At 40.0% G+C, this 8,347-nt stretch overlaps 1 long non-coding RNA gene across 1 annotated transcript; it reads left to right on the top strand.

Moving 5' to 3' along the window:
* The first annotated feature begins 2,036 nt into the window (after positions 1 to 2,036).
* Positions 2,037 to 7,611, top strand: LOC121396415. Its single transcript, XR_005963031.1, has 2 exons — positions 2,037 to 2,292; positions 7,182 to 7,611. It is a non-coding gene; the product is annotated as an uncharacterized LOC121396415 (long non-coding RNA).
* The last annotated feature ends 736 nt before the right edge of the window (positions 7,612 to 8,347 follow it).

Raw genomic sequence — 8,347 nt, 5'->3', positions numbered from 1 at the left:
ATCGTGTCAAACAGAGTCGGAATAGAACGTGGAACCCTCTCTAATGTTCCAAAGGTATTGTAAAAGGAAAATGCTTAGTCTTGGGAATGCTGTTGTGAGACCTGAGGATTGGGTGGGCCCGGGTAGGCCTGGTCGGTAGTTGACCACCAGGCCACTCAGCATATTGGGCTGTAGTCTGCCAAGTGTTTTTTTGTCGCTGATGAACTGATTCTCTGTGGGTAGTGTATCTGCACGTATGTATTTCAGCAAAGTTTGGTTTTTGTTTGAAGTTACCCTTTACTCCTTATCTCTTTCAGTTGTTGTATCCACATCTGTATTTCAATAGACTTTCGGATTCTGATTTCACTGTTGACAGCCTCTTGAAAGATCACTCGCATTGGTTTAAGTAGGTTCCTGTATGTAATTGCATAGACTTTCAGTTATTCTTTGCACCGCCTTTCATTCCATATCTGATTGACATGCATGAACATATAGGTCCTTCAGTAGACTTTGGGAGAGTTTTTTTTTCACTCATCTGTGCCTTTTTAATGATGGTTTATGTGGCGTTCATTTACCCTTTAATTGCTTTTCTGTGTGAAGTATATTTGAACGTATGTATTAACCGATTATTGCATCTTAAACGGTCCCTTGTTTCAGGTGCCCTTTATTTGTTTGCTTACATCCATGAGGGTCCATTGAATGATTACTTGTATTGGCTTAAGTTACCCTTGAACTCTTAATCTGTGTTTGGCCTCTTTGATGATCTCTTTTATTACGTTGCCCTTTAATTCCTTATCTGTGTGAAGTACCTGTGCACATATGTGTCGCGATAGATGTTTTTGTTTGCACTGATTCGTTCGTTGAATACGTACCTGCATTGGTTTAAGTCATCCTTTAATTCCGGATGGGCTTGAAGCTCCTTTTTTTAAAAAAAAAACCCCTACTGAACAGGCACTGGCCGACGTGAGTACGCAGTGGGAGTGGTTCGGCTGTCTGGATTACTTGCATTTCTCAGCCTTGAGCCCCCCTGCGGAAGCGCGGCGAAGACAGCAAAAGGTAAGTGCTTTTTTCATTCATTGCACATTCGCTATTGTGGACCTAAAGTCGTCTTCATGTATGTACTGTGGTAGACTTTGGGGTTTTGTTTGCACTGCTCTAGGCCTTTTCCATGATGGCTTCCATGGCGTTTATTTACCCTTTAATTTATTTTCTTTGTGAAGTGTAGCTTCCCGTATGTGCAGGTATGGGACCTGTTATCCAGAATGCTCGGGAGCTGGGGTTTTCGGGATATCGGGTCTTTGCGTAACTTGGATCTTCATATCATAAGTCTACTAGAAAATCATGTCGTTATTAAATAAACCCAATTTGCTTGCTTTGCCTCCAATAAGGATTCATTTTATCTTAGTTTGGGTCAATTACAAGGCAATGTTGTATTTCTACGGAGAAAAAGGAAATCCTTTTTAAAAACTTGGATTATGTGGATAAAAAGGAGTCTGTGGGAGACGGCCTTTCCATAATTCGGTGCTTTCTGGATAACGGGTTTCCGGATAACGGATGCTATACCTGTATCGCAATAGACTTTTGTATTTTGTTTGCACTGATGATTGCATCTTAAACACGGTCCCTTGTATCGGTTCCGGGCTAGCCTTTATTCGTTATCTTGCGCTGAGGATGGCAAATTAAAGGATTGATTGTTTTGCCTTAGATTACCCTTTACTTCATAATCTGTGTGGTGTTTGTTTGCACCAATGAAGGCCTATTCAACGATTGCTTTTATTAAGTTGCCCTTTAATTCCTTATCTGTGTGACGTGCCTGCACATGTATGTGTTGCGATAGACTTTTGTTTTTTGTTTGCACTGATGAGTGCATCTTGAATGCCCCCCTGCATTGGTTTAAGTCATCCTTTAATTCCGGATGGGATTGAAGCTCCTTTTTTTTTTAAAAAACAATACCTACTGAACAGGCACTGGCCGACGTGAGTACGCAGTGGGAGTGGTTCGGCTGTCTGGATTACTTGCATTTCTCAGCCTTGAGCCCCCCTGCGGAAGTGCGGCGAAGACAGCAAAAGGTAAGTGCTTTTTTCATTCATTGCACATTCGCTATTGTGGACCTAAAGTCGTCTTCATTGACCGCTGCTATTATGTTGCCTTTTAATTCCGTATCTGTGTGATGTTTATCTGCACATATGTATTGCAATAGAGGTTTGGTTATTTTTTGCACTGATTATTGCTTCTTGAATGAACACTTGCTTTGGTTTAAGTTACCCTTTCAGCCCTTATCTGATTGACGTGTATGAACATATGAACATATATGTCCTTCAGTAGACTTTGGGAGAGTTTTTTTTTCACTCATCTGTGCCTTTTTAATTATGGTTTATGTGGCGTTCATTTACCCTTTAATTGCTTTTCTGTGTGAAGTATATCTGAACGTATGTATTAACCGATTATTGCATCTTAAACGGTCCCTTGTTTCAGGTGCCCTTTATTTGTTTGCTTACATCCATGAGGGTCCATTGAATGATTACTTGTATTGGCTTAAGTTACCCTTGAACTCTTAATCTGTGTTTGGCCTCTTTGATGATCTCTTTTATTACATTGCCCTTTAATTCCTTATCTGTGTGAAGTACCTGTGCACATATGTGTCGCGATAGATGTTTTTGTTTGCACTGATTCGTTCGTTGAATACGTACCTGCATTGGTTTAAGTCATCCTTTAATTCCGGATGGGCTTGAAGCTCCTTTTTTTAAAAAAAAAACCCCTACTGAACAGGCACTGGCCGACGTGAGTACGCAGTGGGAGTGGTTCGGCTGTCTGGATTACTTGCATTTCTCAGCCTTGAGCCCCCCTGCGGAAGCGCGGCGAAGACAGCAAAAGGTAAGTGCTTTTTTCATTCATTGCACATTCGCTATTGTGGACCTAAAGTCGTCTTCATTGACCGCTGCTATTATGTTGCCTTTTAATTCCGTATCTGTGTGATGTTTATCTGCACATATGTATTGCAATAGAGGTTTGGTTATTTTTTGCACTGATTATTGCTTCTTGAATGAACAATTGCATTGGGTTAAGTTACCCTTTCATCCCTTATCTGATTGAGGTGTATGAACATATATGTACTTTGGTCGACTGTTTTTGTTTGCACTGCTCTAGGCCTTTTGAATGATGGCTTCGCTGGCGTTCACTTACCTTTTAATTGCTTTTCTGTGTCAAGTATATCTGGATGTATGTATTGCAATGGACTTTTGGTTTTTGTTTGCACTGATTATTGCATCTTGAGCGGTCCCTTGTCTCATAGTTACATAGTTATAGTAAATTAGGTTGAAAAATCCATCAAAAGTCCATCAAGTTCAACCTTTTAAGTCTCTATGTATAAAACCTGCCTAACTGCTAGTTTTGGTTACCTTTTATTTATGTGTTTGCACTGCTGATGGTCAATAATTACTTGTATTGGCTTAAGTTACCCTTTAATTCCTTATCTGTGTGGTATTTGTTGGCACCGATGATGGTCTATTCAATGATAGATAAGTGGCCCTTTAATTCCTTATCTGCGGGACGTTTATCTGCATGTATGTATTGCAATAGACTTTTGGTGTTTGTTTGCACTGATGATAGCCTCTTCAATGATCACTGGAACTGGTTTGTTACCCTTTAATTCCTTAACTGTTTGAAGTCTGTCTACACATATAAATTTAGAGAGATTTTCTCCTCTTGTTTTTACTGATCACGGCCTCTTGAATGATCGCTCATATTGATTTAAGATCAAATGGAGTCTATGGGAGACGGCCATAATTCTGTTCTGCTTTGTCTTTTCCATAACACACGACCCAAACTGATTGTAGACGTTTGAGCTTGTCTGCATTTGGTGCTTTTTGAATATGATTTGTGTAGAGTTTCCCTGAGTCGCCTGCATCTTGACTCACGTACAATGAGGGGCCTTGACGTGGCACGTGAGCTTACATATTTTGGTCAAAGTGTGGTACCAACACCTCAGTTTTTGTAATAATCAAAGGCAAACCGTGCGCTGGCAATTTTTCTCTTTCTCTTTGTGTACAAACATTGTCTTTTTATCGTTTATAGCAGCTGGTCAATTCCAGAATGTGGGTTAGACCGAGCACTGGCACATGCAGCTGGTCAACGCCACAGCGTGGGTTAGTCTGAGCGCTGGTGATTTCTTTCTGTGTTTCGTGTACAAATTGTAGCCAAATATTGCATATTTCTGACATCCAGCCTTTAAAACAGGGAAGGATTTACAAGTTTATGCTAATGGAATAATGCTAAAGGGATTCTGGGATTTTTATGGTGTCGTATTTATTTCTAAATTACACAGTGAATAATTTACTCAACCATGTAAAATGTAGTTCCTAACCCAACAAGTGTATTTTTTTAGTTGTAATATTGGTGTGTAGGCAGCCATCTCAGGTCATTTTGCCGGAGCCAGCATTTCAGGGTGAAACTACTTTCAGGCAGGCTATTGTTTCTCCTTCTCAATGAAACTGAAGGAGTCGCAGTGGGACATGGGATTTTACAATGAAGTGCTCTTCTTATATCTACCAGGAAGCTGTTATCTGGTTTCCTTCCCAATGTTCTGCTGATGGGGTGCTGGGGGGAGAAAGGAGGGGGGTAATATCACTCCAACTTGCAGTGCAGCAGTAAAGAGTTACTGAAGTTTATCAGAGCACAAGATTTTACAAAACAAAATAAGCTCCCTTCCAACCTCCAATATTTTACGAGGCATTTAATTCTAAATGATCTTTTTTAGGGAGTATCTCAGTCTCACTGTGAAAATTTCATGTCATTATACATATAAATTACTGATAGCCTCCGCATGACCATAAACGTGCTCACCCTTTAAGCACAATGACCTGGGTGTACCTACCCCAGGTCCCACGCTGCTGTTTTAGAAACCCCTAGCAATTATGTTTAGGGTGTTTTTTATTGGTATGTAATGATACATGGGCGATATGATGCTAGAAATGTAAAGCTTTGAGGCAATTTTCAGGTCATTTACCATAACCGCCATTTTTGGGAAAGCCTTGTGACTCAGTAGTTTGGAGCAGAAAGGCATGGGTATCCGTTTTAGGTTCAGTAGAATGTGTACTTTCTGAAAATATATGGTTTTGGGGGGTAGACATATATTTGCTATTTGCATATATTTGCTAATTGCTTCCTAACCGAAAAAATGCTACTATATCTGAACCATGTATTCACCAGTGTGGCCACTAGGGGGCAGCAACCATTCTCAGTGGTCTGCAGCAATTTGCACAAAACGCCCACTAGGGGGCAGAAACAATCTTTCTAACTCAACTCTTTATTTACACTCTGCAACTTTGGCTGTATTTTTCTGCAACCTGGAACACTCAGCTGTTACAATTTAACTACTGGTAAGTCACTGAGAAATTTGATAACACATGCTGTGCAATTGCTAGTTCTATACATTATAGTGTTGTTATTATTATTATTATTATTATTATTATTCATTTTATTATAGTGTAGCAGACACTCACCTTTCATTATAAGTTTCTCTTATAGTTTTTTTCCATTCTATGAATGTTTCTGATTTATCTCTCACTGTCCTGTTTGCAGTAGTGGGAACTTTTTTAAACAATGTTTAAATGACATCAATGACATCATTCCTGCCGTTGGGTGTTTATTAGATATGCATTCTGGCTCAGATTTATAATGCATTGTAAAAAAATCGCAGCAACATCTCTCACACCTTGTCAGACATTGCTGTGTTAAAAAAAAGAGTCATTTTGTTTTTCTTTTTTCTTAGAGCATCTTCTGCAATAATGTATAAAGTTCTGAAGCAGGGTCAAATAGCAACAAATCTGGCATTCGCATTGTATAAAACACACCTTGATAAATTCTTCATTTATTTTACACAGCTTTTTACGTCATTTTTGGCAAATTTTGTTTTAAACATTACAAGAAATAGGCTCCTCTATGTGTATTTTCACTTGATAAAGATAAGGTAGTTTCCCACATTAAAGTACTTTTTTTGCTTTTATAAGCTTTATTTGACTTGCTAAGGTTGATGTAGGGTTGGTTCTATATTCTTGCTTTGTTAATGTTCGTTTCTGTAAAGCCTGTGTTTGTTTGTTTCTTGCTAATTTGGCCACTCATGACAGCCTTGTGGGTACACCAACGATTTTGATGAACTGTGGACTCTACTTCATTAGTTTGGAAGAAGCTTTTAAGCTGGTGGGACAATTTTTGTTTGGTCTGTTCGTTTTGGAGTAAGGCATTGTTTAAGTGCCAGGGTGGCCTAGACCTACTCGGTATTCCTCTCGAATGGTCATTGCAATCAGGGGCTTATCAGTCCATGTTGCGGGGGTAATGCAGGCATTTAATATTAAGTGGAACGATTGAGGCTTTACTAGGAAAATATCTATTGTAGTGGATGATTTAAGCACAGGTGAGTGGTATGTGTAAGTTTTGCCTTTCGTGTAGAAAGATTGTCTGTTTATATTGGTACTGTATTCCATTCTTGGCTTACATGTGGTATTTTGTTTTTGGTGGGGTTTGCAAGATGTCCTCCAGTGGGGACTTTTTTGCATCTTGAACGGTCTCTTGTATTGGTTTTGGTTATCCTTTATTCATTTGCTAGCGCTGATGACTGTCCATTCAATGATGACTAGGTTTGAGTTACCCTTCAATTCCTTATCTGTGTGAAGTGCATCTGCACTTAAGTATTTCAATAGCCTTTGAGCAGCGTCTGACTGGGGGCCCAGGGCCCACACACCACCCCCTGAGTCCAGGACAGTGCTTAAAGTAGGCAGCGGGTCTGGGCCTGCTTTCAACATGCTTAGTCTTGGGAATGCTGTTGTGAGACCTGAGGATTGGGTGGGCCCGGGTAGGCCTGGTCGGTAGTTGACCACCAGGCCACTCAGCATATTGGGCTGTAGTCTGCCAAGTGTTTTTTTGTCGCTGATGAACTGATTCTCTGTGGGTAGTGTATCTGCACGTATGTATTTCAGCAAAGTTTGGTTTTTGTTTGAAGTTACCCTTTACTCCTTATCTCTTTCAGTTGTTGTATCCACATCTGTATTTCAATAGACTTTCGGATTCTGATTTCACTGTTGACAGCCTCTTGAAAGATCACTCGCATTGGTTTAAGTAGGTTCCTGTATGTAATTGCATAGACTTTCAGTTATTCTTTGCACCGCCTTTCATTCCATATCTGATTGACATGCATGAACATATAGGTCCTTCAGTAGACTTTGGGAGAGTTTTTTTTTCACTCATCTGTGCCTTTTTAATGATGGTTTATGTGGCGTTCATTTACCCTTTAATTGCTTTTCTGTGTGAAGTATATTTGAACGTATGTATTAACCGATTATTGCATCTTAAACGGTCCCTTGTTTCAGGTGCCCTTTATTTGTTTGCTTACATCCATGAGGGTCCATTGAATGATTACTTGTATTGGCTTAAGTTACCCTTGAACTCTTAATCTGTGTTTGGCCTCTTTGATGATCTCTTTTATTACGTTGCCCTTTAATTCCTTATCTGTGTGAAGTACCTGTGCACATATGTGTCGCGATAGATGTTTTTGTTTGCACTGATTCGTTCGTTGAATACGTACCTGCATTGGTTTAAGTCATCCTTTAATTCCGGATGGGCTTGAAGCTCCTTTTTTTTAAAAAAAAACCCCTACTGAACAGGCACTGGCCGACGTGAGTACGCAGTGGGAGTGGTTCGGCTGTCTGGATTACTTGCATTTCTCAGCCTTGAGCCCCCCTGCGGAAGCGCGGCGAAGACAGCAAAAGGTAAGTGCTTTTTTCATTCATTGCACATTCGCTATTGTGGACCTAAAGTCGTCTTCATGTATGTACTGTGGTAGACTTTGGGGTTTTGTTTGCACTGCTCTAGGCCTTTTCCATGATGGCTTCCATGGCGTTTATTTACCCTTTAATTTATTTTCTTTGTGAAGTGTAGCTTCCCGTATGTGCAGGTATGGGACCTGTTATCCAGAATGCTCGGGAGCTGGGGTTTTCGGGATATCGGGTCTTTGCGTAACTTGGATCTTCATATCATAAGTCTACTAGAAAATCATGTCGTTATTAAATAAACCCAATTTGCTTGCTTTGCCTCCAATAAGGATTCATTTTATCTTAGTTTGGGTCAATTACAAGGCAATGTTGTATTTCTACGGAGAAAAAGGAAATCCTTTTTAAAAACTTGGATTATGTGGATAAAAAGGAGTCTGTGGGAGACGGCCTTTCCATAATTCGGTGCTTTCTGGATAACGGGTTTCCGGATAACGGATGCTATACCTGTATCGCAATAGACTTTTGTATTTTGTTTGCACTGATGATTGCATCTTAAACACGGTCCCTTGTATCGGTTCCGGGCTAGCCTTTATTCGTTATCT

This window comes from Xenopus laevis, chromosome 7S (genome assembly GCF_017654675.1).
Source record: "Xenopus laevis strain J_2021 chromosome 7S, Xenopus_laevis_v10.1, whole genome shotgun sequence".
In the NCBI taxonomy this organism is placed as follows: Eukaryota; Metazoa; Chordata; class Amphibia; order Anura; family Pipidae; genus Xenopus; species Xenopus laevis.
This window is presented reverse-complemented; position numbering and strand designations above follow the sequence as displayed.